Source organism: Ictalurus punctatus, chromosome 20, assembly GCF_001660625.3.
Source record: "Ictalurus punctatus breed USDA103 chromosome 20, Coco_2.0, whole genome shotgun sequence".
In the NCBI taxonomy this organism is placed as follows: Eukaryota; Metazoa; Chordata; class Actinopteri; order Siluriformes; family Ictaluridae; genus Ictalurus; species Ictalurus punctatus.
This window is the reverse complement of record NC_030435.2, coordinates 12,895,195-12,922,941: the sequence shown is the minus strand read 5'-3', so window position 1 is coordinate 12,922,941 and position 27,747 is coordinate 12,895,195. Positions and strand designations below refer to the sequence as shown.

Genomic DNA, 27,747 nt, shown 5'->3' with positions numbered 1-27,747 from the left:
GTCAAGGTTTCACGTGAATTCCCAGAGAACGATGCCTGCCTGATCAACCCACAGTGGGATGATGGAGTCAAAGCAAGGTACAGAGCACAAATCATGGCGCTCCAGCAGAGGCTGATGAACACCTTTCCTGTGCGACTGGACATGACAAAAATAGCGATGTGTAAACAACAAGACTCAGAGACTGTATCACAGTACCTGTCCCGGCTCACTGAGATCCATAACGCAAACTCAGGCTTGGAGAAACCTGACGCTCTGGCAGATGGGCTAGGTGGCAGTCACTGCATGGGAGACACATCTCAGAAACAGCTTTATGAACGGCATTAAACCAGAAATTGCTGCTATAATCAATCAACAATGTATCACCTGGGACACCGGAAACCTCACACAAGTGGAAAGGTATGCAATCCACATGGAGAAGCTCCTACGAGAGGCAAAGGAAAGAAAGATGGAGAGGAGAGGAAGACCAAAAGCATGCAGACAAGGAAGACCCGGCCGTCAGGGCTATGGACCAGGATTAAACTGTTACAACTGCGGAAAAGTTGGACATTTTGCAGGAGACTGTCCAGAGCAGAAGCGAACTGACAGGCGGAGTTAAGGGAAGGGTGAGGCACCTGGGAACAAAAGAGGTGACATCAGACTCCCAAACTATCAGTTAGCTCACAAAGAACAGTAATATATGCACACACCCACATCCAACATTAGTCAGACTGACAATTCACAAATGTCTGAACCAGTCAGGACCCTTAACCTTTTAAAGTATAATGCCTCTCCTTTTACACAGTTACTATGTATATCTCTTGTAGTTAATGGGCAAAGTGTCACATTTTTGGTAGATTCAGGAGCAATGTATTCAGTAATAAAACACTGTGAATTAAAAGAATCCCCAAAAACGACTTCACGGTTACTGCACTCCATGGGTGTAACAGGGCATTCAGTATTGGACCTAATTTCGTCTTCATGTCCAGTCAATCTACTGGGCAGGGACTTATTGTGTGTTTTACATTTAAATTTGATGTCTCCACCTCAGGGAGTAACAATAACCGATGACTCATCTTTGGGAACTCCATTTGTTAAAGAAACAGAGCTCACTGTTTATCAATGGTCCATGCATAACAAGCCTAGTGCTTGTCAACATTGGCACATTATAAGATGAAGGACAACTATGTTGATTTTATGTTGTCCTCTGTCCTCCATTGCACAGCGCAAGTGCATGAAGGAAAAGACTTTAATTTTGAGAAAGAATGGTTTATGAATGTACCAGAAAGTGAAGAGCTGTACCTATATTGGAGTGACAAATTTTGTGCATGTTCAGTCAAATTGAGTGACACTCAGTTGCGTGCATTTTTAGTCCCAGAATCTGCGCCCCTTGTCTCATTAGCCAAAATAAAGAACAAACAGTAGAAAGACGTGGGACCATGGGTCAGATTATGTGAGAGTAGGAAAATTACAGATTGGGAACAGAAACCCAACATGTGGTACAGCCCGACACTTGGAGTTAATAAAAAAATATTTCAGGAAATGTGCAAGGTTAACCGGAATGTTATTTGTCATGCAAAGAGAATGTTTCTGAGCCTTGGGACAAGCCCCACACCCCTAGAGACACACCCACAATTGAAGAAGGTACCTCTCGGGCTGTGGACTCAAGGGAAACATGATGTAGGCCTGATTAGGAGTGCACCACCAGTCGTGATCACGCCCAAATCTGACTTTAGGCACAGACAATCTCAATACTCTCTTTAATCAGAAGCTATTGAGGGCATTGGACCAGATGTCAATTCATTATTGAAGGCAGGGGTCATTGGCCCCTGTCCAGATTAGCCAGTGCGCACTCCAATATTTCCAGTGAGAGAAGCAAAAAAAACCCTACAACCTGATGAATGGAGATTTGTACAAGATTTGCAAGCGTTTAATGCAGCAGTCAAACAGAGAGCTCCAGACGTGCCAAATTCTTACACTATATTAAGCCAGGTTCCAGCAAATAGCGAATGGTTTTCAGTCATAGATTTAGCTAATGCGTTTTTTCAGTATATCTCTTGATAAAGACAGTCAGTTTTGGTTTGCATTCATATTTGACGGACATATTTACACTTTCACTTGCTTGTGTTAAGGATATTGTGAGTCACTAACGATATACAACCAAATGCTAAAGGATAGCTTAGCACCTCTACCACTTTCTCCAGGGCACAGTGTGAAACTGACACACTGCACTATGCAAATGTGATGCACACACTAACAAATTAGACCATGTTTTCCTAGGAAACGCTTGAGCAGACAGTGCAGCAAAACAAGCAGCTGCAGCTATGGTCCCAAAACTCAAAAGAAAATAATCACTCCTTCTTTACAGCTTTCAGACCTCCAAGCACAAGCTATGGACGAAGAAAAGGCTGTGTGGCGCAAAGCAGGCTACACGGTTGTTGATGGAGTTTGGCGATGCCCCCAGGGCTGTCCTTGTCTTCAAAGTTGATGCATAGCAGGGACCATGCGGCAAAAGGGGGTATGATAGCTGCGGTAAAGCATTGGTTTCTCTAATTACTCTAAAAAAACAACAACAAAAATTGTTTATGCTGTTTTCGGAACTCATGATGAGGGTTGAGGTTTGAAGGTAGAGAAGGCCATGTCCCTATGTCCAAAGAGGACTCAGATGCTGTAGCAAAGGTGTTGCTTGGAGAAGTAATTCCTAGATGGGGAACTCCCACAAAAAATCTCCAGTGATAATGGCACACCTTTTGTGAACCATGCCCTTAAGTAAGTGGGTGAATATTTGGGTATTGACTTAAACAGCACTGTGCATATCATCCAGCTAGTGGTGGGGTGGTAGAGAGAAAATGGGACAGTAAGAAAACAGATTGAGCAAATACTGTTCTGAAGCAGGCTTAGGATGGGCTTAGCCCCTTTGTGATACTGTTTGGGAGACCTCCAACGAGCAACGATCTGCATATACACACCCACACAACGTCACACATCCCCTCGTCACACAGTATTCTATCATTGAACGCATGCGGTCTGCAATACGCAACCCTCTGCAGACTAGCAAGACGGCGTTTGATTGGCTGAACTCAGTACTCAGGGGATGGGGCTCGTGGATATTAACCGTCTGTCTACCAATAGGTGTAATAATTCTTCTTATCTTGCTCATTTTGCCTTGTATTGTTTCTCTCGTTCGGAGCAGTCTCTCACGCTCACTGAAATCACTAATGGCCAAATGCTGATGTTGGCAAAGACTGATTACTATCCCTATGATGACCAACCTGACTTGTATCCTAAACCTGACAGGGTATCGGATTCTCCCAGCGACACTGACGATGATGACCCATTGACATCCATTTCACTCCTATTGTAAATATTCCTTTGACCATGACAATTCTCATTTCACCCTAAATGAGCTTTCTTGACTACAGACTACTTTATATCCGCAAAAAACCCTTAGTGCCTTTATTATTTCTTTTTTATGATGAATTCAGTTGAACCTTGAAAGGATTCTGAAGTTCTGATGTACTCACAGCATAGTAATTTCTCTAATAGTAAGTTATATAATAATAGTAAGTCTAGTAAGTTATCATATTTTGTAATGATAAAATGGGGGAAATGTGAGGGAAATTACTCATTTTTACTTTGTAATAGTTTTGTTCTTGTTCTATTTCATTCTCATCAGAGGATAACGTCTAAGAAGGCCATGTCATGTCACTGAGATCAGTACAGAATGTTTATCTGCTTACAGAGACACAAACATGTTCTGTTCAAGGTTCATCTAAACATCTTCCAAGATCCTAAAACAAAGCCTGTTTGAACTGCCTCAAACTGCTTCTTATCGGTACAAAGAATTATGTGATGCTCTGGGTTTCATATATATAGTAGTGGTTTAGTACAAGGGCTTCAGAGCGCTCTCATTATTCTATCCTTCTTTATTCTATCCTGTATTAACCATCTATCTGTAATAAACCTTTTTACCTTCAGAGGACAAGTCTGCGAGTGTTGTCTAATTTCCACGACAAGTGTCACTTAAAAACGACGTCAATTAATGATGATTGTGTTCAGCTGGATTACCTCACTGCACTTCAGGGATATGCCGTTATGTTATTGGAGCTTGGTTAATAACAACATTCTTAATAAAGCTATAATAAAAATTATTGCATAAATCATTGCATCTTGTGTGCAGCTTTGTATATCCAAACATGCAAGGCTCAATTAATTACAATACTCATAACAACGTTGTCCAAACAGGTGCTGTAGTACTTGGTCTACTGGAGGAAATTAATTAAATTTGGCTTGGTCCCTGACCATTTCTTGTTGTGTATGTGGCACTTTCCCCAGATAATAAAAACTTGCACAAGAAAAATATAATAATTATTAGGATTCCTGTCAGGAGCAAACCTATTATTATTATTATTATTATTATGATTATTATGATTATTATTATTATTATTATTAGGATGCCTCCATCAGGAGGAAATCTTTTGCTATTGTTATTTCTTCTTCTTTTTCTTCTTCTTCTTATTCTTCAACCACTTATTATTATTCTCCTTATCTCCCTAAAGTTCCCAATAACTCAAGATCTGAATGGTAAAAATTGATACTACAGGCCACAAATAACTGCCACACCACAAATGGCCCATGTGAGCCCATAGGTGGCGCTACAGGCCACGTCCAAAATCTAAGTAATTTTCCCCATGAGTCCATAATGTCTGAAAATTAGAATACATGCTAATACATGCATTGGTCAGGCAGAACTGAGACTTAGCTGACCAGACTTAACTGTTGATGTTGGCTGGGTAGCATGTAGACTAGTTCATTTTATTAAAAAAAAAAAAATGCTAAAGAATAACTGCTTGATCTGATTGACACTCTGTTTGATTAACTGATCACGTGATTTCTTCTGTTTTTCCTGTCATTGGGTATTGCGAAATAATGATAGAAATAATTCAAAGTATACTTTAAATAATCTTCAGGAGCACAAACAAAAATTCAAAGAGCAAAAAACCTGCATCCCTGATGTTTTCTATAAAAAGTATGTACAAAATAAATAATTAGCATAATTAAAACTATTTCAACAATTGTAATTGTATTTTCCTGTTTCCTTTCTTTTTTTATAATGTCTTATATGTTTTGATATATTTAATACTCCACTAGCTTCTCCCTCTTCTCTCTCTCTCTCGCTCTTTTCAGGTTCCTTGGGTTTGAGCCAGTTACCTGAAGCAGACTTGAAAATAAAAATGATAATTCATATTAGTAATGTGTCTCTTTTTGTCATATCACAGCAAACCAGCGACCCCATTTCCCAAAATGCACCACCAACTGCAAACATGGCCGAAGAGTACTGAGCTACTAAATAAGCTACAGATATCTTTTCATGTGACAACACTGAAGAAATGACACTTTGCTACAATGTAAAGTAGTGAGTGTACAGCTTGTGTAACAGTGTAAATTTGCTGTCTCCTCAAAATAACTCAACATACAGCCATTAATGTCTAAACCACGGACAACAAAAGTGAGTACACCCCTAAGTGAAAATGTCCAAATTGGGCACAAAGTGTCAATATTTTGTGTGGCCACCATTATTTTCCAGCACTGCCTTAACCCTCTTGGGCATGGAGTTCACCAGAGCTTCACAGGTTGCCACTGGAGTCCTCTTCCACTCCTCCATGACGACATCATGGAGCTGGTGGATGTTAGAGACCTTGTGTTCCTCTATCTTCTGTTTGAAGATGCCCCACAGATGCTCAATAGGGTTTAGTCCATCACCTTCTCCCTCATCTTCTTTAGCAAGGCAGTGGTCGTCTTGGAGGTGTGTTTGGGGTCGTTATCATGCTGGAATACTGCCCTGCGGCCCAGTCTCCGAAGGGAGGGGATCATGCTCTGCTTCAGTAGGTCACAGTACATGTTGGCATTCATGGTTCCCTCAATGAACTGTAGCTCCCCAGTGCCGGCAGCACTCATGCAGCCCCAGACCATGACACTCCCACCACCATGCTTGACAGTAGGCAAGACACACTTGTCTTTGTACTCCTCACCTGGTTGCCGCCACACACGCTTGACACCATCTGAACCAAATACGTTTATCTTGGACTCATCAGACCACAGGACATGGTTCCAGTAATCCATGTCCTTAGTCTGTTTGTCTTCGGCAAACTGTTTGCAGGCTTTCTTTTGCATCATCTTTAGAAGAGACTTCCTTCTGGGACTACAGCCATGCAGAGCAATTTGATGCAGTGTGCGGCGTATGGTCTGAGCACTGACAGGCTGACCCCCCACCCCTTCAACCTCTACAGCATTGCTGGCAGCACTCATACGTCTATTTACCAAAGACAGCCTCTGGATATGATGCTGAACACATGCTCCCAACTTCTTTGGTCGACCATGGCGAGGCCTGTTCTGAGTGGAACCTGCCCTGTTAAACCGCTGTATGGTCTTGGTCACCGTGCTGCAGCTCAGTGTCAGGGTCTTGGCAATCTTATTATAGCCTAGGCCATCTTTATGTAGAGCAACAATTCTTTTTTTCAGATTATCAGAGTTCTTTGCCATGAGATTATGTTATGTTAAATCTGGATCACATACATTCCTGACACAAACGTTACCATACCTGGTACGGCCATATGTATTCCAGACACCCACACATGTTGCACACGTTCTTTCTAACACTCTGAGGTAGGTCATAAAAATATATATAGTTATGTTAAATCTGGATCACATCCATTCCTGACACAAATGTTACTATACATGGAATGGCCATGTGTATTACACACACACACATCCAAACAAAAATATGACACACACAAACACACTTTATTTTCACATTATTTAAAAGGAATTTAAGTGTTATGTACTAAATTACCATAATTATGAAGTTGTTAAGTTGACAATCATTTTTAAAATTACGTTTCTCCATTTAGATTGTCTGCAGTAGAATGCAGTCTTTTAAACCAGGAAAAATGACTGCCTTTAAGTTGTATAACAATAGCAAGTAAAATCCAGTGTGATTTACATTACAAATCTCATACGTAACATCTCTGCAGGATTTATAGACGTTAAAGCACTGAATGAAATGAGCAATATAGACAAAAAATAAACACTCTGTGTCTACTACTTTTATCTCTCTCATAGAACTATCCACAGTCCAAAGGCTGTGGAGCTAGAAGGCTACGTGTGCGAATGACAAAAGATTTAAAGAATAAAATAAAAAATGTATCAATACATGAAATTAGATTACACAATGTAGTTGAGGTTTACATGAATAAGCAGAAATGTAATCATGCTTATCTTTCCTATAGCACAAATGAAAAGCCCTCTCTAGATGAGCAGATTTGTCAAATGAAACTTTTTCCTTCTTATCCACTGCTATGGCAAACTAAAGAGTAGATATTCAAATTACACTGCAAAATATGACTAGCATTAGCTACGTGTAGTAGTGCAAAATTGTCCATCAAATGTATTAGCAGGTGTAGCCTATACACGAGTCCACTATTGGTCATATCACAATTGAGAACATGCCCCAAATTCATTGCTTTAGTAGAATTTAATTGTAAGTGAAATGATACTCACATTGTAATGTCCTTAGTATTTGTTCAGTCTACAGGTCCCCTAACACTCTGTTGTATCTACTCTTTAGTTTACCATAGCAGTGGATAAGAAGGAAAAAGTTTCATTTGACAAATCTGCTCATCTAGAGAGGGCTTTTCATTTGTGCTATAGGAAAGATAAGCATGATTACATTTCTGCTTATTCATGTAAACCTCAATTACATTGTGTAATCTAATTTCATGTATTGATACATTTTTTATTTTATTTTTTAAAATCTTTTGTCATTTTCACACGTAGCCTTCTAGCTCCACAGCCTTTGGACTGTGGATAGTTCTATGAGAGAGATAAAAGTAGTAGACACAGAGTGTTTATTTTTTGTCTATATTGCTCATTTCATTCAGTGCTTTAACATCTATAAATCCTGCAGAGATGTTACGTATGAGATTTCCAATGTATATCACACTGGATTTTATTTACTACTGTTATGCAACTTAAAGGCAGTCATTTTTCCTGGTTTAAAAGACTGCATTCTACTGCAGACAATCTAAATGGAGAAACGTAATTTTAAAAATGATTGTCAACTTAACAACTTGTGTTCATAATTATGGTAATTTAGTACATAACACTTAAATTCCTTTTAAATAATGTGAAAATAACGTGTGTTTGTGTGTGTCATATTTTTGTTTGGATGTGTGTGTGTGTGTGATACACATGGCCATTCCATGTATAGTAACATTTGTGTCAGGAATGGATGGGAACCCGATTTAACATAACTAGTAACGTTTGTGTCAGGAATAGATGGGAACCCGATTTAACATAACTATATATATTTTTATGACCTACCTCAGAGTGTTAGAAAGAACAAGTGTGCAACGTGTGTGGGTGTCTGGAATACATATGGCCGTACCAGGTGTGGTAACGTTTGTGTCAGGAATGTATGTGATCCAGATTTAACATAACTATATATATTTTTATGACCTACCTCAGAGTGTTTCATATTCTATGTGAAAAGAAAGAACATGTGTGCAACGTGTGTGGGTGTCTGGAATACATATGGCCATACCATGTATGGTAAGGTTTGTGTCAGGAATGTATGTGATCCCGATTTAACATAACTATAAATATATTTTATGATCATGACCTTTGACCTAGATATAGAGAGTAAGAATATGTATCTTTTTGACCTTTGACCTATACCTGTCAAAAATAAGGTTACATTATATACAAACTATTTCTCTCTTACATCTGTATCCAATTCCATCAATATGTTTCGCAACAATAAGGTTGCGAAGGTCTTGGGAGAGCTCTTTGCTTTTACTCATCATTAGATGTTGGTAATGAAAAGCCTTTTTATAGACCATCAATTTACTAACCCAGCTGATATTAATTTGCACAGATAGGAGGTATAATTACTTAACTACTTCCTTGCCTGACCTTGCCTTGGAGAACTGCTTTTTCTTAATGTGTTCAATACTTTTTTCCTGTGACATTCCACTTTATTACACATAACTTTATTTATGGACTTTAATATTGTGAATTCTTTATATTTCTGGATTTCTTGAGTTAATACTAATGTCTGGTGACAATTTCAGGTGAATAGCCTCATTGGAAATACATTTACTGAAAAAAATGTTGACGCATTCAATACTTATTTACTCAACGGTGTGTGTGTGAGAGAGTGTGTGGATTTACATGGAAAAAAGCATTTTAGTATAAGACTGCAAAATAACAAAATGTGAGAAAATTAAGGGGTCTGAATAGTTTCTGAATGCACTGTAAACTATTTGAAACAATACTTGTTTTTGAGAAGGCTCTTTGTAGCACTTTATTTATGTTCTGCTGCAGTGTAATGTTGAGACTTCTGTATGTAGCCTGCTATGCAACAAGATCTTCCTTTTCCTTTTCTAGTTGACCACATCTTTAATGTTGTAGAGAACAAGATAGAGAAGTTGAAGTTTTGTATATATAAAGTTTACAGTTTGAGTGTGTGTGTGTATATATATATATATATATATATATATATATATATATATATATATATATATATATATATATATATATAAAAATACACACACACACCGCCCCAATTCCAAAAATGTTGGGATGCTGTGTAAAATGTAAATAAAAACAGAATGCAATGATTAGCAAATTTTATAAATGCATATTTTATTCACAGTCAAACATAGAAAACATATCAAATGTTTAAACTGATAAATGTACCATTTTAAGAAAAAAATAAGGTAATTTTGAATTTGATGGCCACAACACATCTCAAAAAAGTTGGGACAGGGTCAACAAAAGGCTGGAAATGTAAGTGTTATTAAAAAGAAACAGCTGGAGCTTAATTGGCAATAGGTCAGTAATATGATTGGGTATAAAAAGAGTATCTTAGAGAAGCAGAGTTTTTCAGAAGTAAAGATGCCCAGAGGTTCACCAATCTGCGAAAAACTGCATCTACAATTTGTGGAACAATTTCAGAATAATGTTGCTCAATGTAAAATTGCAAAGACTATGAATATCTCATCATATACAGTACATAATATCAATCAAAAGATTCAGATAATCTAGAGAAATCTCTGTGCGCAAGGGACAAGGGTGAAAATCAATATTGCATGCTTGTGATCTTCGGGCCCTCAGGTGGCACTGCATTAAAAACAGGCATGATTCTGTAATGGAAATCTCTGCATGAGCTCAGAAACACCTCCAGAACTCAGTGTCTGTGAACAGAGTTCACCGTGCGATCCACAAATGCTGGTTCAAGCTCTATCATGCAAAGAACATGATCCAGAAATGCTGCCATTTCTCTGGGCCAAAGCTCATTTAAAATGGACTGAGGCAAAGTGGAAAACTGTTCTTTGGCCAGACGAATCAAAATTTTAAATTCTTTTTGGAAACCATGGATTCCGTTACCTCTAAAGAGGACTAAAGAATAGAGGAACCATCTGGCTTTTTATCAGCGTTCAGTACAAAAGCCTGCATCTTTGATGGTGTGGGGGTGCATTAGTGCCTTTGGAATGGGCAGCTTGCACATCTGGAAAGTAGGGCTGCACAATTAATTGAATATCGATCAATTACGATTTTGACTGCCCACGATTAAATGAACATGATAGACTGTGATATTGACGTTTAAAGTTCGTCCTCCGCTAATAGAAAACTCTGTTGCAGATCAAATCAAGTGCTTCCTACACTTACAGCCAATCACCACAGAGCGGCGCAGGGATGACATCATTTTGTAGTGTCAAAACCCCGAAATGGAGTTAGCATTTTAGCCCTTGAGCTGCCAGCATCACTTCAAGCTCCAGTGCCATGAGGGGAAATCATGACATTAACATGATGCTAAATGGCACTACAGAGGTTGTCTGGGACATGAAACGTCATCACGGCGAACGGGAATAAAACTTTGCACATAAACTCAGGGCTCTACAGTGCGACCATTTCACTTGCATTTGTGACTGAAAAGTATTTGGTGCTACTGTACATAAATATTTATTTGCACTGGTGCAAGTGACCTATTTTGAGTTGTAATACAATCTGGATAAAAACTACAACTCCAAAATTCATCTACACCAAGCAACAGTTACTTTCACACTGCTTTTCATCATCTCAGTCAACCAAAGAAGTGTTGAAATACTGCAAAGAAGCCATTATGATGACAAGTAACTCTGTACATCATCTGCTGCAACTTCCTGATCTCACAAACCACCATCTTTTATTGATCCTGCAAAATGACCGGAAACTGCGACCTGCTCGTGTAGACACAGCGGCTTCAGGCGGAGTAAATTAATAATAATGCTAACGCTACAAGGTGGGTTTAATTCAAACTTCTTTATTAAAAAATTCCTCACCAATCATAAGCAAGAGTAGCAACTGTTCAGTCTGTACACATACAGTATGCTGCAGCTCTCCATTCACTAACTCTAATTCACTTCATTTAAACTCAGGGTTGCCAGATATCACTAGAAAAATCAACTCCAGTTTCCATGTTTTGATTTAATACCCCCAAAACACAATATTATCAGCAGACACGGCAACACTGTACTGGGAGAACCAATCTAAAACTGATAAACAAACAAAAATAAAAATAATAAAATGTAAAGACAGAAAATGTGCTTAGTTATAAATAAATCATTTAATATAAAAAAGATATTATAAAAACTTCATAAAATATAAATAAAATGAGAAATGAAATAATGTTTAATTACTATGGGTTGCATTTAATATCAATTTGACATTAAGCTTAGTAAGTTATTTCCTTAGAAAGCTATTAGCCTTTTTCCTAATATAGATCATTTTTGTGTTAGTCTACTTTTAATTAGGACTCTGTTGTTTTTAAGATATTTAAAAATAAACATTTTATGCTTATTTATTTATCAATTAACCAACAGTATCTCATTGCTACTATTTTAACTCAATTAACAGTGACCATGAGCTTAGAGAGAGCTTACATTTAACTGTTTATGATAGACTTCATGATTAAACTTTAAACGAAAAAAGATTGGTATCTGGATCGGTATCGGCTGTAAAAATCCTGATCGGTGCATCCCTAATGAACACCATTAAACTAAAGTGCTTCCCATCTGATAGGTAAATGAACTCACCCAATCACATCCTATATGAGATTATTCAGATATATACACAATATACACAGAGCAGTTCGAGAACTGACTCCAGCCCAGAACCATGACAAACATTCACACACCCATTCATACACTATGGACACTTTGACCATACATGCCTACCATGCATGTCTTTGGACTGGGAAACCAGAGTACCCGGAGGAATCCCCTGCAGCACAGGTAGAACATGCAAACTCCGCAAACACAGGGCTGCATTGGGAATCGAACCTATAATTTTTAGGATCAAAATGTTTTACGTCTTCTGTAAGAACGATATGTTTGGGCCCATCCGAATATTGCACATACCCGAACATGTCTGAGGTAAAATACAGTTATTTTCAAAAGGGCACGAGAGCCCTCCTTGCGCCCTCAGTGTGGGTACCACGCTCACTCTCACTTTTAAGGTATCACCCAATCATGTTTAAAAATGTTAAAACTAACAACTTCCTAATTTTTCCACATTGTTAAACTTGTTTTATAATACTCGTTCCAGGTTATTCAGTTAAATTTCTGTATAGATGTTCTGTAAACAAATAAAGAATGCCTAGAGCCTGGTAGTGTGTCTAGAATAGCAGTCTAAACCAGGCAGTCACTTAAGAAGAAGGCTGCTTTTGAGGTAACTACATGTTTTTATAAATTTTCCAACTAACAATTTAAAATGCAATGAACATAACTGTGAAATTTGAGTAATAAACATTACACTGTTACAATACTACAGAATTTTAAAGCCCTTATAGTGTTTTAAAGGTGGGAGAGCCATCAGGGACAAACACCTGCTCACAATCATATTAGACCCCTTCTGACATGGAATGGTACACTTCTGAAACTCCTGTGCATCTAGATGACTTGACTTAAGACTCAGATATAGCTTCAGTTATGGATGGATCACAGTGGGTGACTAATTATGAAGGTATTATTGGGGCAAAACAACAGAGCACCTGTGACAGTGGAATTTTAACTTGTAGATTTTTTTCTCTCCCACAGACACAACAGTTACACCTTCTCAAATTCCTCATTGCAGGTGCACTAATCCTATTCTACAAATCATAAATCCTTCTACAAATCACAAATGAGGAAACTCATACGCACAATTTTTGCTAAAGTTGCTGCAGTGAAAACACATTCACACACCCCTTTAAAAAGTGGGGTGTCATAGACAAATTTTGCACATCTACAAATTAGTATGTGAATTCATGCAATGAGAGTTACACACCTGTAGAATATTTTCTCAAAGATAATTTTTTTCTTGAATATTTTTCTAGCACAAACCATATTCACTGCAGCAACTGTAGCAAAAATGTGAGTATATGAATTTCTTCATTTGCTGGCCTATTTGTAGAAGTGGATTTGTGATTTGTAGAATAGCATTGGTGCACCTGCAATGAAGAATTTGAGAAAGTGTAACTGCTGTGTTGTGTTGTGGGAGAGAATAAAATTCAAGTACAAATTCCACTGTCACAAGTGTTCAGTTGTTTTGCACCAATAATACCTTTAACTAATTTTCCAGCAACTGACTAATCAAACACTGCACTGTAGCAGATTTTGAACTGCATGCTGTGTATGATTTTTAAGGTGCAAGGCATTACAGGGACAAAAGGGAGGAAAAATAAATGTGACTTTTCCTTCTGTATAACAAAGTTTTTATTTGACTTATTTTACATAGTTCAACATAACACAATTGATATTGTAGCATTGGTGCTTGTGTTTATAGTTTTAAGGGAATGTGTTTGGGAATAACTAAGGTATATGTAAACCCAATAATAGTAAGTGTTAAGTCTCAATTGGTCCAGCGGTTTTTATATATGTATCTCTAAAATTGTCCGAATGGGAGTTAAAGAAAAATAAACTCATGTGTATAGGATTACATGGTTGAAAATGAGATATAAAATGAAAAGTTTAAGGGGGCTAGGCAAGTTACAATTTAAGTTAGAATTCATTAGATTTCCAAAAGCTGGAAGCATCATGTATGTTGTGTCTACTTAATATATTGTACAGTTGTTTTTTTTTGTCACATAAACAGACATGGAAAAAAAACCCGATAGGTGGGGTCGGTTCTGAAAGTACTTCACATTTACATATGATACTATTGTTTTTTTTTTTTTTTTATTATGTAAAGACTATGTCTGTTTCACTTGTAATTTGTGTACAAGTCTATTGAATACTGAAATGTTCATACTAAAAAAGCTGACTATATTTGGTCAATGTATTATCATGGTGAATGTATTTGTTCAGACAATATTTTAATCTGGTATGATTCAAAGCATCCTACAGATTTTATGTTCTAATTTATTTGTGCATCCAGTTTAATATTTTTGATGTAGAATTTTCTGATGTAGCTATGCTATCCAGCCTGCCTGACTACTCTTGTAATTACCATTGTCAGTAGATGGAACTAATAAAACAATCTAATTAGTAAATGGATAAGATGAACACCAGCTTGACCAGGAAATCAACTGACCCACCATTTAAAACCATCTGAACACCAGATTTGCCAGGCTAGTAAACCAGCTGACCCACCCACCATCTAAAACCATCTGAACACCAGCATTGCCAGGCTGGGAGACTAGCTTTCGAAATCTCGCATTGATTATAAAATACCATTATTAACTTATAAAGCACTAATCTGTCTCGCACCAGAGTATCTAAGCAACATTTTGGTTTTCTATGATCTACTTAGATCAAAAGATGCAGGCTATTTGACAGTACCTCGAACAGCGAAGGGTACAGCAGGGGGAAGAGCTTTCTCTTATAAAGCCCCACACTTCCAATTAGTGTTTGGGACTCAGACACCGTCTCAGTGTTTAAGTCTAGGCTTAAAATGTTTTAATTTATTTACTCAAGCCTACCATGACTAGACTTTCTGTTACGCTAAGCATAGTCCTAACAATCTCTTCTCTCCTTCTCTCCTTCTGTCAAGCCACACACGATTTTATGGAGATACGAGAGATCCTGATCCTTTCTGCTCTCCGGACCTGCCTGAACCATTTCGGATGTCCTACCTCTGGATGGAGCTCTCATCTACTCCAAGTCCAGATTGCTGGGACTACAGTTGCTTCTAAGGCCAAACAGACTTCATATAAAACCATAATGAACTTTTTTACACTATCTGTTGTTACCCAGATGAGGATGGGTTGCCTTCTGAGTCTGGTTCCTCTCAAGTGTCTTCCTCTTAACATCTTAGGGAGTTTTTCCTTGCCACCGTCGCCACCTGCTTGCTCAGTTAGGATAAATTCGCACATTTAAAATCTGTATACCGTGTTTATATGTTTCTGTAAAGCTGCTTTGATTACAGTGTCTATTGTAAAAGCTCTATACAAATAAAATTGAATTGAATTGAATAGTAAACCATCTGAACACCAGCTTTGCCAGGCTGGTAAACCAGCGGACCCACCCACCATCTAAAACCATCTGAACACCAGCTTTGCCAGGCTGGGAGACTAGCTTGACCAACTTGGCCAGGCTGGGAAACCAGCTACATCCAGCTTAAACCAGCAAAGACCAGCCAACCAGCCAAGGCTGGCTTTAGCTGTTTTTTTTCAGTAGGGAAAACAATGTTATTAAAGTAGTGTTGTATCAGAAATTCTCCAAAATTCTCATTGACTCATGATTTTTCTCTACAAAGATAATTTGTGGAAAACTATAAAAATGAACTTAAAATCGGCCATGGATCCAAATACATTGAAATCTTGAATCTGTGGGATTATGTCAATTTTGAAATTGTCTGCAACATTAAGGAGGAATCTGCCATTGCTGCTTGCAGCTATATTTATTATTATTTTCCTTACCTCTCTAAAGTGCCCAATAACTCAAGATCTGAATGATAAAAAGTTTTGAAATTTGGCACATTGATACTACAGGCCACGAGTAACTTCCACACCATAAATGGCCCACTTGAGCCCATAGGTGGCACTAGAGGCCACGCCCAAATTCTACATGATTTTCCCTGCACCCCATAAGTCCAAAATATCTGAAAATTTGTATAATGCCTTATTTCTCATGGGGAACAAAAAAGCCATGGGGACCCATGATAGATTTTCCAGTACATTTGTCCAAAATTACAAAAATCTTCTCCTCATGAACCGTGAGGATGCATGTCTTTCAATAGGGTGATAAGCAACAAGGGATAAAATAAAATTGGTCGAACTATTTACATATTGGTGAATTGACAACTGTTGCACATATTTCTTGTGCCCATTAATCAATGGAACATTAACCTATGGATTTGATCTGTGCCACACACAAAGAGGACACTACAGTATGTTATCATGTGTGATGGCAGCCTCATATCTCCAAAAACAATAATATTAAAGGAATTATTATTATCTTTGTTAATATCTGTTATATCATCCATCCATCTTCAATACCGCTTTATCCTTTTCAGGGTCATGGGGAAACCTGGAGCCTATCCCAGGGAGCATGGGGCACAAGGTGGGGTACACCTTGGACAGGGTGCCAATCCATCATAGGACACAATCACTTACACATTCACACACCCATTCATACACTACGGACACTTTGGACACGCCAATCAGCCTACCATGCATGTCTTTGGACTGGGTGAGGAAACTGGAGCACCCGGAGGAAACCCCCGCAGCACAGGGAGAACATGCAAACTCTGCACACACAGTTTGTTTGGAATCCAGCCAAAGTAGACTTCATTCAGATTAATCCTATAGCAGCATAGAGTAAATCAAATTAATGTTATAACAGCAGGAATAAATTCAAAATAATGTTAAAGTAGAGTTATATCAGCACAAAGTAATTCTCCAAAATTCTCATTGACTCCTGATTTTTCTGTACAATGTTCATTTGTGGAAAACTACAAAAGTGAACTTAAAATCTGCCATTGATCCAAATGCGTTGAAATGTTGCATCTGTGGGATACATTTCTCTACTATGTCAAATGGTAAAATGGTCCGCAATATTGAGGAGGAATTTCTGCTTTCAGCTATATTTGTTATAATATTTCTATATTATGTTGTATTCATTGGAATAATACATAACAAAGTGATTCAACTTATAGAATATAATAACTGTTGAGTAACTTTTGTCCTCTAATCAACTTTTCCATACAGTATCCACCTAAAAAGATCTAATCAATGTCTAAATGAAATCGCTCTAATACATTTTAGCTGGATATATACCATGTAAGATTTTAAATGTAACCTCTTTTTGCTTTATTATTTAAACAGTATTTTCACAAATACTCCAAGCTTTAACCCAGTTTATATTCCTAAATACAGATGTCCACAATAAGCTTTTACGTGTAGCTGTTTCACCTAGGTCTATCACAATATTCCTAATATGTTTATTAATAATGAAGCTTGTTATAAAATGTAGGTAATTTCACAGTCAGTTTATCAATTTTATAATCACATCTCAACAAAAGATCAAATCACATTTTAAGTGGAAACAGCAACGATTTATTGAGACTTGAAATTGAAGAAAACTCTTTAGTACAATGAACTACTTTTATTACCTCTGAATTAAAAAAAAAAAATTGTCTTCCTAATACTTTTATACCTTCAAACCCTACCAAAATTTGGGCAACTAATAAAAACAAAAATGTAGATAATGGGCTATCCTGCTGTATACATTGATTAATCTTAAACCTACCAATTGTACCATTTGATAATTTGTGTAAACTATTTTTAAAAGTATTCTCCAAAACCAAAATGCCAAATACATCTAAACATAAATTAGAAGACTCATGGTATCAAATTCTTTGTAAAATCATATCTTAAATTAACCTAATACAGTACCCTTCACTAATATTGGCACACTTGGTGAATATGAGCAAAGAAGACTTTATTGTTTAACCTTTTGATCTTTTGTTTAAAAAATTCACAAAAATACTCTGCTGTCAGGGATATCAAACAATTGCAAACACAACACAGGTTTATCCAAAAAACATCTTTGTTAAATATATGTGTGCCACAATCATTGTGACCCCTATGAATTCATATGAGAAATATATTTGAAGTATATTCCCATTGATATTTTACATTTTTAGTACACCTGGGTGACTACGAAAAGGAAATTGTTCAACCATGACTTCCTCTTTTACAGGGTGTAAATATGAGGCAACACATAGGCGAAATTCCCTTAGTCATTCATAACAACGGGTAAGACCAAGGAATATAGCTGTTATGTGTGGCAAAAAGTTGTTTAGCTTCACAAAATGGGAAGTGGCTATAATAATATAACAAAAGCAGGTGATTTTGTTATATTAGGGCAGGTGATTGAGTCTCATGGCTTCTCATATCATTGCTATGCTGATGACACCCAGCTCCATTTGTCCTTCCAGCCTGACGATCCATCAGCCTCGGCACGCATCTCTGCTTGCCTTTCGGACATCTCGGTCTGGATGAAGGAAAACCATCTTAAACTTAACCCGGCAAAATCTGAGCTTCTCGTCATCCCAGCCTGTCCCTCAATCAACCACAACCTCACTGTACAGCTTGGCTCACTCACACTCATGCCAACCAGGACAGCCAGGAACCTTGGGGTGATTCTTGATGATGGCTTGACCTTTGCAGACCATATCTCAGCAACTGCAAGGTCCTGTAGGTTCATCCTTTACAACATCAAGAAAATCCGACCCTACATCACCAAACAGGCTACACAGATTCTAGTCCAGGCTCTTGTTATCTCTAAACTGGACTACTGCAACTCACTGCTTTCAGGCCTCCCAGCCAGCTCCATCAAACCCCTTGAGATGATTCAGAATGCTGCAGCGCACCTCGTCTTCAACCAGTCCAAGAGAACCCATGTCACACCCCTCTTCATCTCCCTCCACTGTCTTCCTGTAGCTGCCCGCATCAAGTTCAAGGCCTTGATGCTCACCTACAAGACCTTGTCAGGAACAGCACCCTCCTACCTCAACTCTCTCCTGAAGGCCTACGTTCCCTCTCGCAATCTGCGATCGATTAGCGACCGACGTTTAGCAGTTCCAACTCAGTGTGGCGCAAGGTCCCTTTCCAAAACCTTCACACTAACTGTTCCTCAGTGGTGGAATGCACTTCCAATCTCAATCCGGACCGCATAATCTCTCACCATCTTCAAAAAACAACTAAAGACCCACCTCCTCTATGAACACCTAACAAACTCATAATTAAAAAAAAAAAATTAAAAAAATGCACTTACACCTCTACTCTGCACTTTGCTTCTTCTGGAATTCAATTAATAGATCTCGTATGGTAGCACTTCTTGTATTGTTCTCTGCTTGATATCGCTTTGCTTGTATCTTTCTCATTTGTAAGTCGCTTTGGATAAAAGCGTCTGCTAAGTGAATAAATGTAAATGTAAAAGCAAAATGCCCATTTCCACCATCAGGGCAGTAATTAAGAAATTCCAGTCAACTGGAAATATTATGAATCAACCTGGAAGAGGACATGTGTCTATACTATCTAAACGCACTGTGAAGAGGATGGTTTGAGTGGCCAAAAAATCTCCAAGGATCACAGCTGGAGAATTGCAAAAATTTTTTGCATCTTAGGGTCAGAAAGTCTCTCAAATTACAAATCACCACAAGTTGTTTGGAATGGGATTCAAGAAAAATGCCTCTACTCTCATCCAAAAACAAACTTAAACATCTTCAGTTTGCCAGACACTATTGGAACTTCAAATAGGATCGGGTTCTAAAACAAAATAGAGCTTTTTGGCAATAAACACAAGAGGTAGCCATATTTAAAACTACCTCATGTCCACCGTTAAATATTGTGGGGGCTCTTTAATGTTTTGGGGCTGCTTTTCTGCCGGAGGACCTGGACATTTTGTTAGGATACATGGCATCATGGACTCTATCAAATATCAACAGATATCAAATGAAAGCCTTACTGCCTCTGCCAGAAAGCTTAAAGTGGGCCGTGGTTGGATCTTCCAGTAGGATAACGATCAAAAATGGTTTACTGACCACAAAATTAAGGTCCTGCCAAGGTCCTGACTTGAAACCCATAGAAGACCTGTGGGGTGAACTGAAGAGTAGAGTCCACCAATGTGGACCTCAAATTTGAAGGATCTGGATAGATTCTATACGGAGGAATGGTCTCAGATCCCTTGCCATGTATTCTGCAACCTCACCAGGCATTATAGGAGAAGACTCAGAGCTGTTATCTTGGCAAAGGGAGATAGCACAAAGTATTGACTAAAAGGGTCCCAATAATTGTGGCACACATATATTTAACAAAGATTTTTTTGATAAACCTGTGTTTTGTTTGCAATTGTTTGATATCCATGAGAGAAGAGTATTTTTAAATTTTTTAAAGAAAATATCAAAAGGTTAAACAATAAAGACAAATTTTCACAACCTTCTTCGCTCATATTTACCAAGGGTGCCAATATTAATGGAGGGCACTGTATTATTACAGATATGTCTCCCAGTCAAACACCCTGACTGTTCTTCCTCAATAATTTCAAGGGCAAACAGTTTTGCATCATTATTCAGAAGAGTAATTGGTCTCCAGTTGTCAATATGAAGTTTATCCTTATTTATTCTTAGGAATAATTGTAATAAGACCTTGTTTAAGAGTTGCAAGTAATTCTCTGTATACTATGGATTCTTTGAACATGGCTACTAAAAATGAGACAACTGAACATCTTATAAAACTCACAAATTAGTCCATAATTTCTGGAGATGTGTTATCTTTCAAACCCATAATACTTATATTAAATATTACTAATATTTTTAACCTCTTCCAAATTAATGTATTTTGACAAAATTATTTAAATTCTCCATCTATTTTCTTTGTTCTACTCAAAAAATTAATGTTTCTATGTCATTATAAGGGTCTGAAGTGTAATGATATAAAACTTGGTGACATTCAGCAATTTATTTATTTTCCACATACACTATTATTACTCATGAGTTTATGTATAGATGATAATTCACTATTCTGTTTCTCCAAATGAAAAAAAAATCCATCCATATCTGTCTACTTCTTATAGAGGCACCTCTAGCTTTATTTTCATATATTGTGTCTAATTGTAATTGCAAGGAGGCCAATTGTTTAAGTTCTTCATTTGTTAAAGGTTGCTTACTGAACAGTTTCATTATTGTTCAATTCATTTATTTTCTTTTTCTCTTTTTACTTTGGCAAAATTTCCCCCATAGTTATAGCTATGTTCCTTATTTCAAATTTAATTATTTTCCAATTGTGACCAAATTTATTAAGAATGCACACCCATTCCCAATATTTTCCTATAATTTCAAAGACTTTATTTTTAAATGATTAATTCTCTAACAAGTTTTTTTTTTTTTTTTTTTTTTACATTTTCAATAGTTTTTCTTTGGACCAACTGTATCTGCAGCATAATTGTTGATTTATTGTTGATTTATTGTTTATTTGTTGATTTCATTATATCCTTATGATCTGCTAACACTGTTTTAAATTTTATGAGAATTCAGCATTCTCTGCACTGTCTGCTGAAATTAACCAAAAATCAATGAGATAGTTTAGTCAAATCATTATTACTCCATGTATACATTCTTTGGTGTGGGTATGTATATCTCCAAATATCTAAAAGATCCAATCTTGCACATGTGTTTTAATTCACATGTTCTTTCACTGTTTTAGGAGGCCATCTGTCTATTTCTTTATCCATGTCAGTATTAAGGTTTTAGCACAAGGAAATTTAGAACTAATTTGGTTAAATTTACTCCCAACTGTTAAAAACAAATTATTATTTTTCTTCTTATAATTGGGGGCATTAACATTCACTACAATGAATTGAAAGAGATCTATACTAATGTGTAGAAATATCCATCTACCTATAGTATCTGTTTGTATACTGTGAACTTTTTCTTTTATTTTTTCTTAATATAACTACCCCTGCTGATCTGTTGCTACCAATTTAAAACCCAATTATAATTCCCCCACTGATTCCTCCAGAAGGTCACATTTGCTTCACAAGCATGAGACACCTGAATAAAACAAAAATCTATTAAATATTTTTAAAAAATCTATAAATATTGCTTTGACAATAATAAAGATTTCCTTTTCACTTGGTTTCTTATATGTCTGGCATTAACAGGAAAACATATAAACTGATGAACAACAACTAAATAAAGTAAGTTAACTTATCTCAAGTGCACTTAGTACCTAGAGATCATATGTTGTCACACACATTGAACTTGTTGCATTCATCAACAGTAACTCAGATAAATATTCTGACTTCAATAGCAGTCATTCTATAGACAATATTTAAAAGATAAACAGTATTAGAAATCTCTGGTTCTGAGCAAAGAAATGGACCTTAATGAAATGTTCATCCTACTTTAATTTCTTTTCCATTCACAAATGCTTTCTTGCCCATCAGATACGCCTTCTCCCCATTTTTCCTAGCCTTCCTTACAAATGGTCACAAACAAGCATGCATTGCTCTGTTGTCAGCTGTCAGGTCTTCCTTAACTTGAAACCCCCTACTCTTGAGGAACTCATTGATCCTGGTGCCTTTCCATAACACATCTCTTGCTGATCTAGACATAAATCTGACGATCACTGGCCATGGAAACGGATGCTTTCACCTGCTGTCCGTTCTGCCATTGCGATGGGCCACATTCACCATGATCCATCATGCTGCCATGATTGTCTCTCAGTCACTGCCTGGAATTGCTGCATGGCAAATCTCTTTCAACTTCAATGTTTTCCTCCTGCTCTTTGGTGATACCATACAGTGGATTTAAAATGTCTACACACCCCTGTTAAAATGGCAGATTTTTGTGATGTAAAATTTTTTAACCCTAGATAAATCAGAAACTTTTCTACATTTATTGTGAATTTTTAACCTATTAATTAAAGTGACAAACAATAAGAATCATTTAGGGAAAAATACAAAATGTACAATAACCTGGTTGCATAAGTGCACACATCATTTTATAATTGGGAATGTGGCAGTGTTCAGTATCAACCAATCACATTCAAACTCATGTTAAAAACTAATTAGTATACACCTGCCATCAATTAAAGTGACTGACTGGATTTTCCTGATATCTTTTTGGTAACATCCAACTGGAATAGCCATGGGCCACAAAGAGCTTACAAAGCAGGAACGGGGTCTCATTGTTGAAAAAATTTCCAAGGCATTGGAAATACCATGGAACATTGGAAAAACAATCAACAAGTTGAGAATATATGGCATGACAGTGACACTACTATGAGTATCCCTCCAAAACTGGTGAAAAGATCAGGAGAAAACTGGTCAGGGAGGCCTACAGCAACATTAAAATGATTGCAGCAATTTCTGACAAGTGCTGGTTGCTCCCTACATGTGACAACAATCTCCCTAATTCTTCATATCTCTAGGTTATGAGGTAGGGTGGCAAGACAGAAGCCTTTTTAAACCAAAATAAATAAATGAATAAATAAATAATACATCCAATCTCCCAAAACCATGTGGAATAATGTGTTATGGTCTGATGAGACCAACTTTTTGGCCATAATACCAAAAGACATGTTTGACAATTTTGGTGCAAAACATTAAGGCTTCTGCTAAAACACTTGCATTTGACCCAAAGCCAACCTTCAGATCAACAAAGGAATGGCTTCACCAAAACAAGATCAAGGTTTGGGATGGCCCAGCAAGAGTCCAGACCTAAATCCAATCAAAATTTTGTGGGGTTACCTGAAGAAGGCTGTGCACAGGAGATGCCCAGACAATTTGACAGTTAGAATGCTTTTGCAAGGAAGAATGGCAAAATATTGTTGTCAAGATGTGCCAAACTGATTGACCCTTATCCAAAAACATTTAATGCTGTGATAAAATCTACAGGTGCTTCAACTAAGTATTAGTTTAGGGGTGTGCAAAATTATGCAACCAATATATTTTGTTCTTTTTCCTAAAATGATTCTAATTGTTTTTCACTTTAATTAATAGGTGAAAATTTCACAATAAAGGTAGAAGAGGTTCTGACTATTTTTTTAAAAACAAAAACTCACCATTTTAACAGGGGTGTATAGGCATTTTATATACATTGTATGCATGAAGATTATACTGATGGCTATACTGATCCTCCTCATTCACCTTTTGCTCCATTTCACTAACTTTCTTTTGCATTTGTACCACTTTCATCTACATTGTAGTGTGACAGTGAAAAAGCACAACCACTTGTTCCACCATCTTGGAAGGAATATATTTCCTTTCCCATTCCTGATGCTGTCCAAAGCCATGTTGATTTGACGTCACTCAAATCAACATGGCTTTGCACAGCATCAGAAATAAACAAAATAAAACTTCTTACCTTTAAACGAGTTATACTGTTTATGCAAGTATTAGCTTTAATAAACATAGACATATTTGCTTGTTAGATCTAAAACACTGACTATACAGTTCGCTGTTTGAGAAAGAAAATATACTTCACTCATTAGAGTTAGCTGCCTAGCTTTTTGCTAAAAAACAAAAAACGAACATGGGAGCGTCCATTTTCCAAGTTCCTCTGTTAAACATGCCGAGATTGAAAATAATGCAATTCCAACCAGCAAATTATTGCCTAGGATGTAATACATCATTATATTTTACATAAACTTATTTAACTGACTTTTTTTTGGTCCTTGGTGAAGTGTTGCCTGCTTACGTAGGAATTGTTTATTTTTTGTGTTTTTAACTTTTTTTTAATTTTTTTTTTAAATCTCAGCGTGCAGTGTTTGGGAGAAGTGCAGGCTAAAGGAGGATTTTATCAAGAAAGCTGTACTTTTCATATTGGCTATAATACCATTTATGGATGTTTAATTAAAACTTTAAATATGTATACAGTGGTGCTTGAAAGTTTGTGAACCCTTTAGAATTTTCTATATATCTGCATAAATATGACCTAAAACCATCAGATTTTTAAAAGGATTTATTTAAATAAAACAGGGTGCTCACTCACACCTGACTGTCATCCCATCCCAAAACATCTGACTCTAATTTCACCTTTAAATAAACTGCTAATCCTAGAGGTTCACATACTTTTGTCACTCACAGATATGTAATTTTGGAAAGTTTTCCTGAGTACTTAAATGTCCAAGTATAATATTTTTGTCTAATTTGTTTCAATGGGTTCTCTTTATCTACATTTAGGACTAGAATCTGATGTTGTTTTAGGTCATATTTATGCAGATATGTAGAAAATTCTAAAGGGTTCACAAACTTTCAAGCACCACTGTATATAACATGTACAGTCTCAATTAGAACATTTTGAAAATCATCTTAAAATAATTCAAATCATGATAATTGCCCAACACTAGTTCCGGTCCAATAATTTCATATTTAGTACAACAGCACTGGGATATTTCACTGTTTGCATCACTCTGCTTGTCTATGTTCAATAAATAAATTTCCAATTCTAGCAATAGTTTGTTACACTTAAACTCTTACTATACCTACTATGGGCTGTCAGTAAGTCTGTGCATTGTCTGGCAACACAACACTATCAAGCTGTGACTTTTCTGGGAACTATTTGTGTTGATGGAGCAAAAATAAACAAAATATTTGACCATATTGTGTCAGTTACTGCATATTAATTTCTTGTTTATAGAACTGTTGTATAAAAGCAATATCACACTCACAATCCTGCTGCAGCCTTGTTCATTCTGCCGAATCACAGTCAGGCTGATATATAGTACAACAGCACTCTTTCTTGAGCGATAATTGCTCATTTAAAAAAAAAAAAAAAAAAAAATCAAATAGGGTGAATTCATGCTGTTACATTACCTCCATGTCTTATTTTCATGTATACTGTGTCTTTATAGCTAGCTAACTAGCAACGGTACGCAGGCCGTTGGTTAGCTGACACTTTGACTAAATGCGGGTTAGTTAGCCAGTCAAAAGCTCTGAGATCTTAGATGTTGCTTTATTTTTATTATTATTAGTTTTTTTTTGCGTGCAATAAAGTACTGTATCTATCTATCTAGATAGCTAGCTAGCTAGCTAGCTATCTAGATAGATAGATACAGTACTTTATTGAATTCTGAGGGATTTTTTATTTTATTTTTTTTACAGTATAAGTAGCATCACATTATAAGGACACTTATAGTATCAGACAGTAAGCAATGTAAATAAAATAAAAACATGAAATAATTAAGCATAAAGTGATCCACAATAAGTAATGAATAAAGAACGTGATAATAATGATAATAGAAGAAAGAGGCAAGTGATCAAAGTAAAATGATGGCCAGGGAAATATGTGCCAATGATGTAATAGATTAGTCAAATATATAAATAATTACAGTGCAACTGAAGGAGGAAGAAATGTTGTATTCTTGTTGTATCCTTGCTGAATGGTGGCTGGATCAGTCTGGAAGGGGTGTGAGACATTGTCCATCAGTACGTTTACATGGACAACAATAATCCAATATTAACCCGATTAAGACAATACTCTGATTAAGAAACTACCATGTAAACAGCGATTACTGATGACCTTAATCCGACTAAAGTCATACTCGAAGTAAACACAAATCGAATTAAGACATGTGGCGTATTTCTGTTTTAGTTACAGTATCGAAGTGGATTATAGACATGTACACACCTTATTCACACTATTAACTTCGTGTGGGAGTTTTCACCGCATTGTGTGACAGGACACATACACACACGGCAAACAAGAGAGCACGGCTGCGTCCGAAACCGCTTACTTACCTACTATATAGTAGGTGAAATACATGTATCTCGGCTACTATATAGTAGGTAAGTACGCGGTTTGGGACGCAGCCCATGGCTTCAAGCAGTCGTCTATTAGCATGTACAGCATGACAAATAAATAAACTGCACTTGAAGCTTTCGTAAAATTAAAAATAAAAACATCCAAAACTGTATACTGTACCATGATGAAGACGAACCGTATGTTGTACGTGAAATTCTGGAGGGAACGTCGGACGGCGTGGCGTGGGGACGTAATGACGTGTGCCGTTAATCGGTCTATGTTCTATAACATGTAAAACGGGAACATGAAAGGAATATTCTAAAAAAAAAAACTCATGTAAGCACCTTAATCAGAATATTGTTTTATTCAGAATAAGGTCAATAATTAGATTACTGCTATCCATGTAAACGTAGTCCATGATGAGCAGCAGTTTAGCCAGCATCCTTTCCTGCTCAACTGATTCCAAGGAGTCATACTATTGGATAGTTCCAATAAACTGTCCAACCTTCCAAAATAGTTGTTCAGCCTGCTGATGCCTGCTGCTTTAACGCTACTGCCCCAGTATAGTGCCGTGTAAAAGACTGTGCTTGCCATAACCAACTGGTAGAACATGTGTACACTGTTTTAAAAAAGCGAATATACCTTGAATAAACAAAAAGTTATCTAGTATTTTGCATTATGAGATTATTATATAACAAATTTTAGGCATATTTCCTAAATTTCAAGCTTAATAGTCTTTTTCTATTTGGCATATAAGTATATGTACATAGATAATGTACACATTTACAAATTCACACATCTTACCCAATTTCACACATACTACCAAACATTAAGAACATTACCAAAAAAAATTAAGTCATGTAAAATATAAGGCAAACAGCACTATACTGTGACTTTTAATTGAAACTATAAACTCACAGCTGAGTTGAGCAGCTATTGGCATTTTTTGGAGAAATTTTAATTTATGCTCTAAATTCATTTCACGCCAATTAACGCATC

General features: G+C 36.7%; 1 protein-coding gene across 1 annotated transcript in view; it reads right to left on the bottom strand.

Moving 5' to 3' along the window:
* mul1a (mitochondrial E3 ubiquitin protein ligase 1a) overlaps positions 1–27,747 on the bottom strand; it is a 44,854-nt gene that overhangs the window by 16,895 nt on the left and 212 nt on the right. The window lies entirely within an intron of this gene.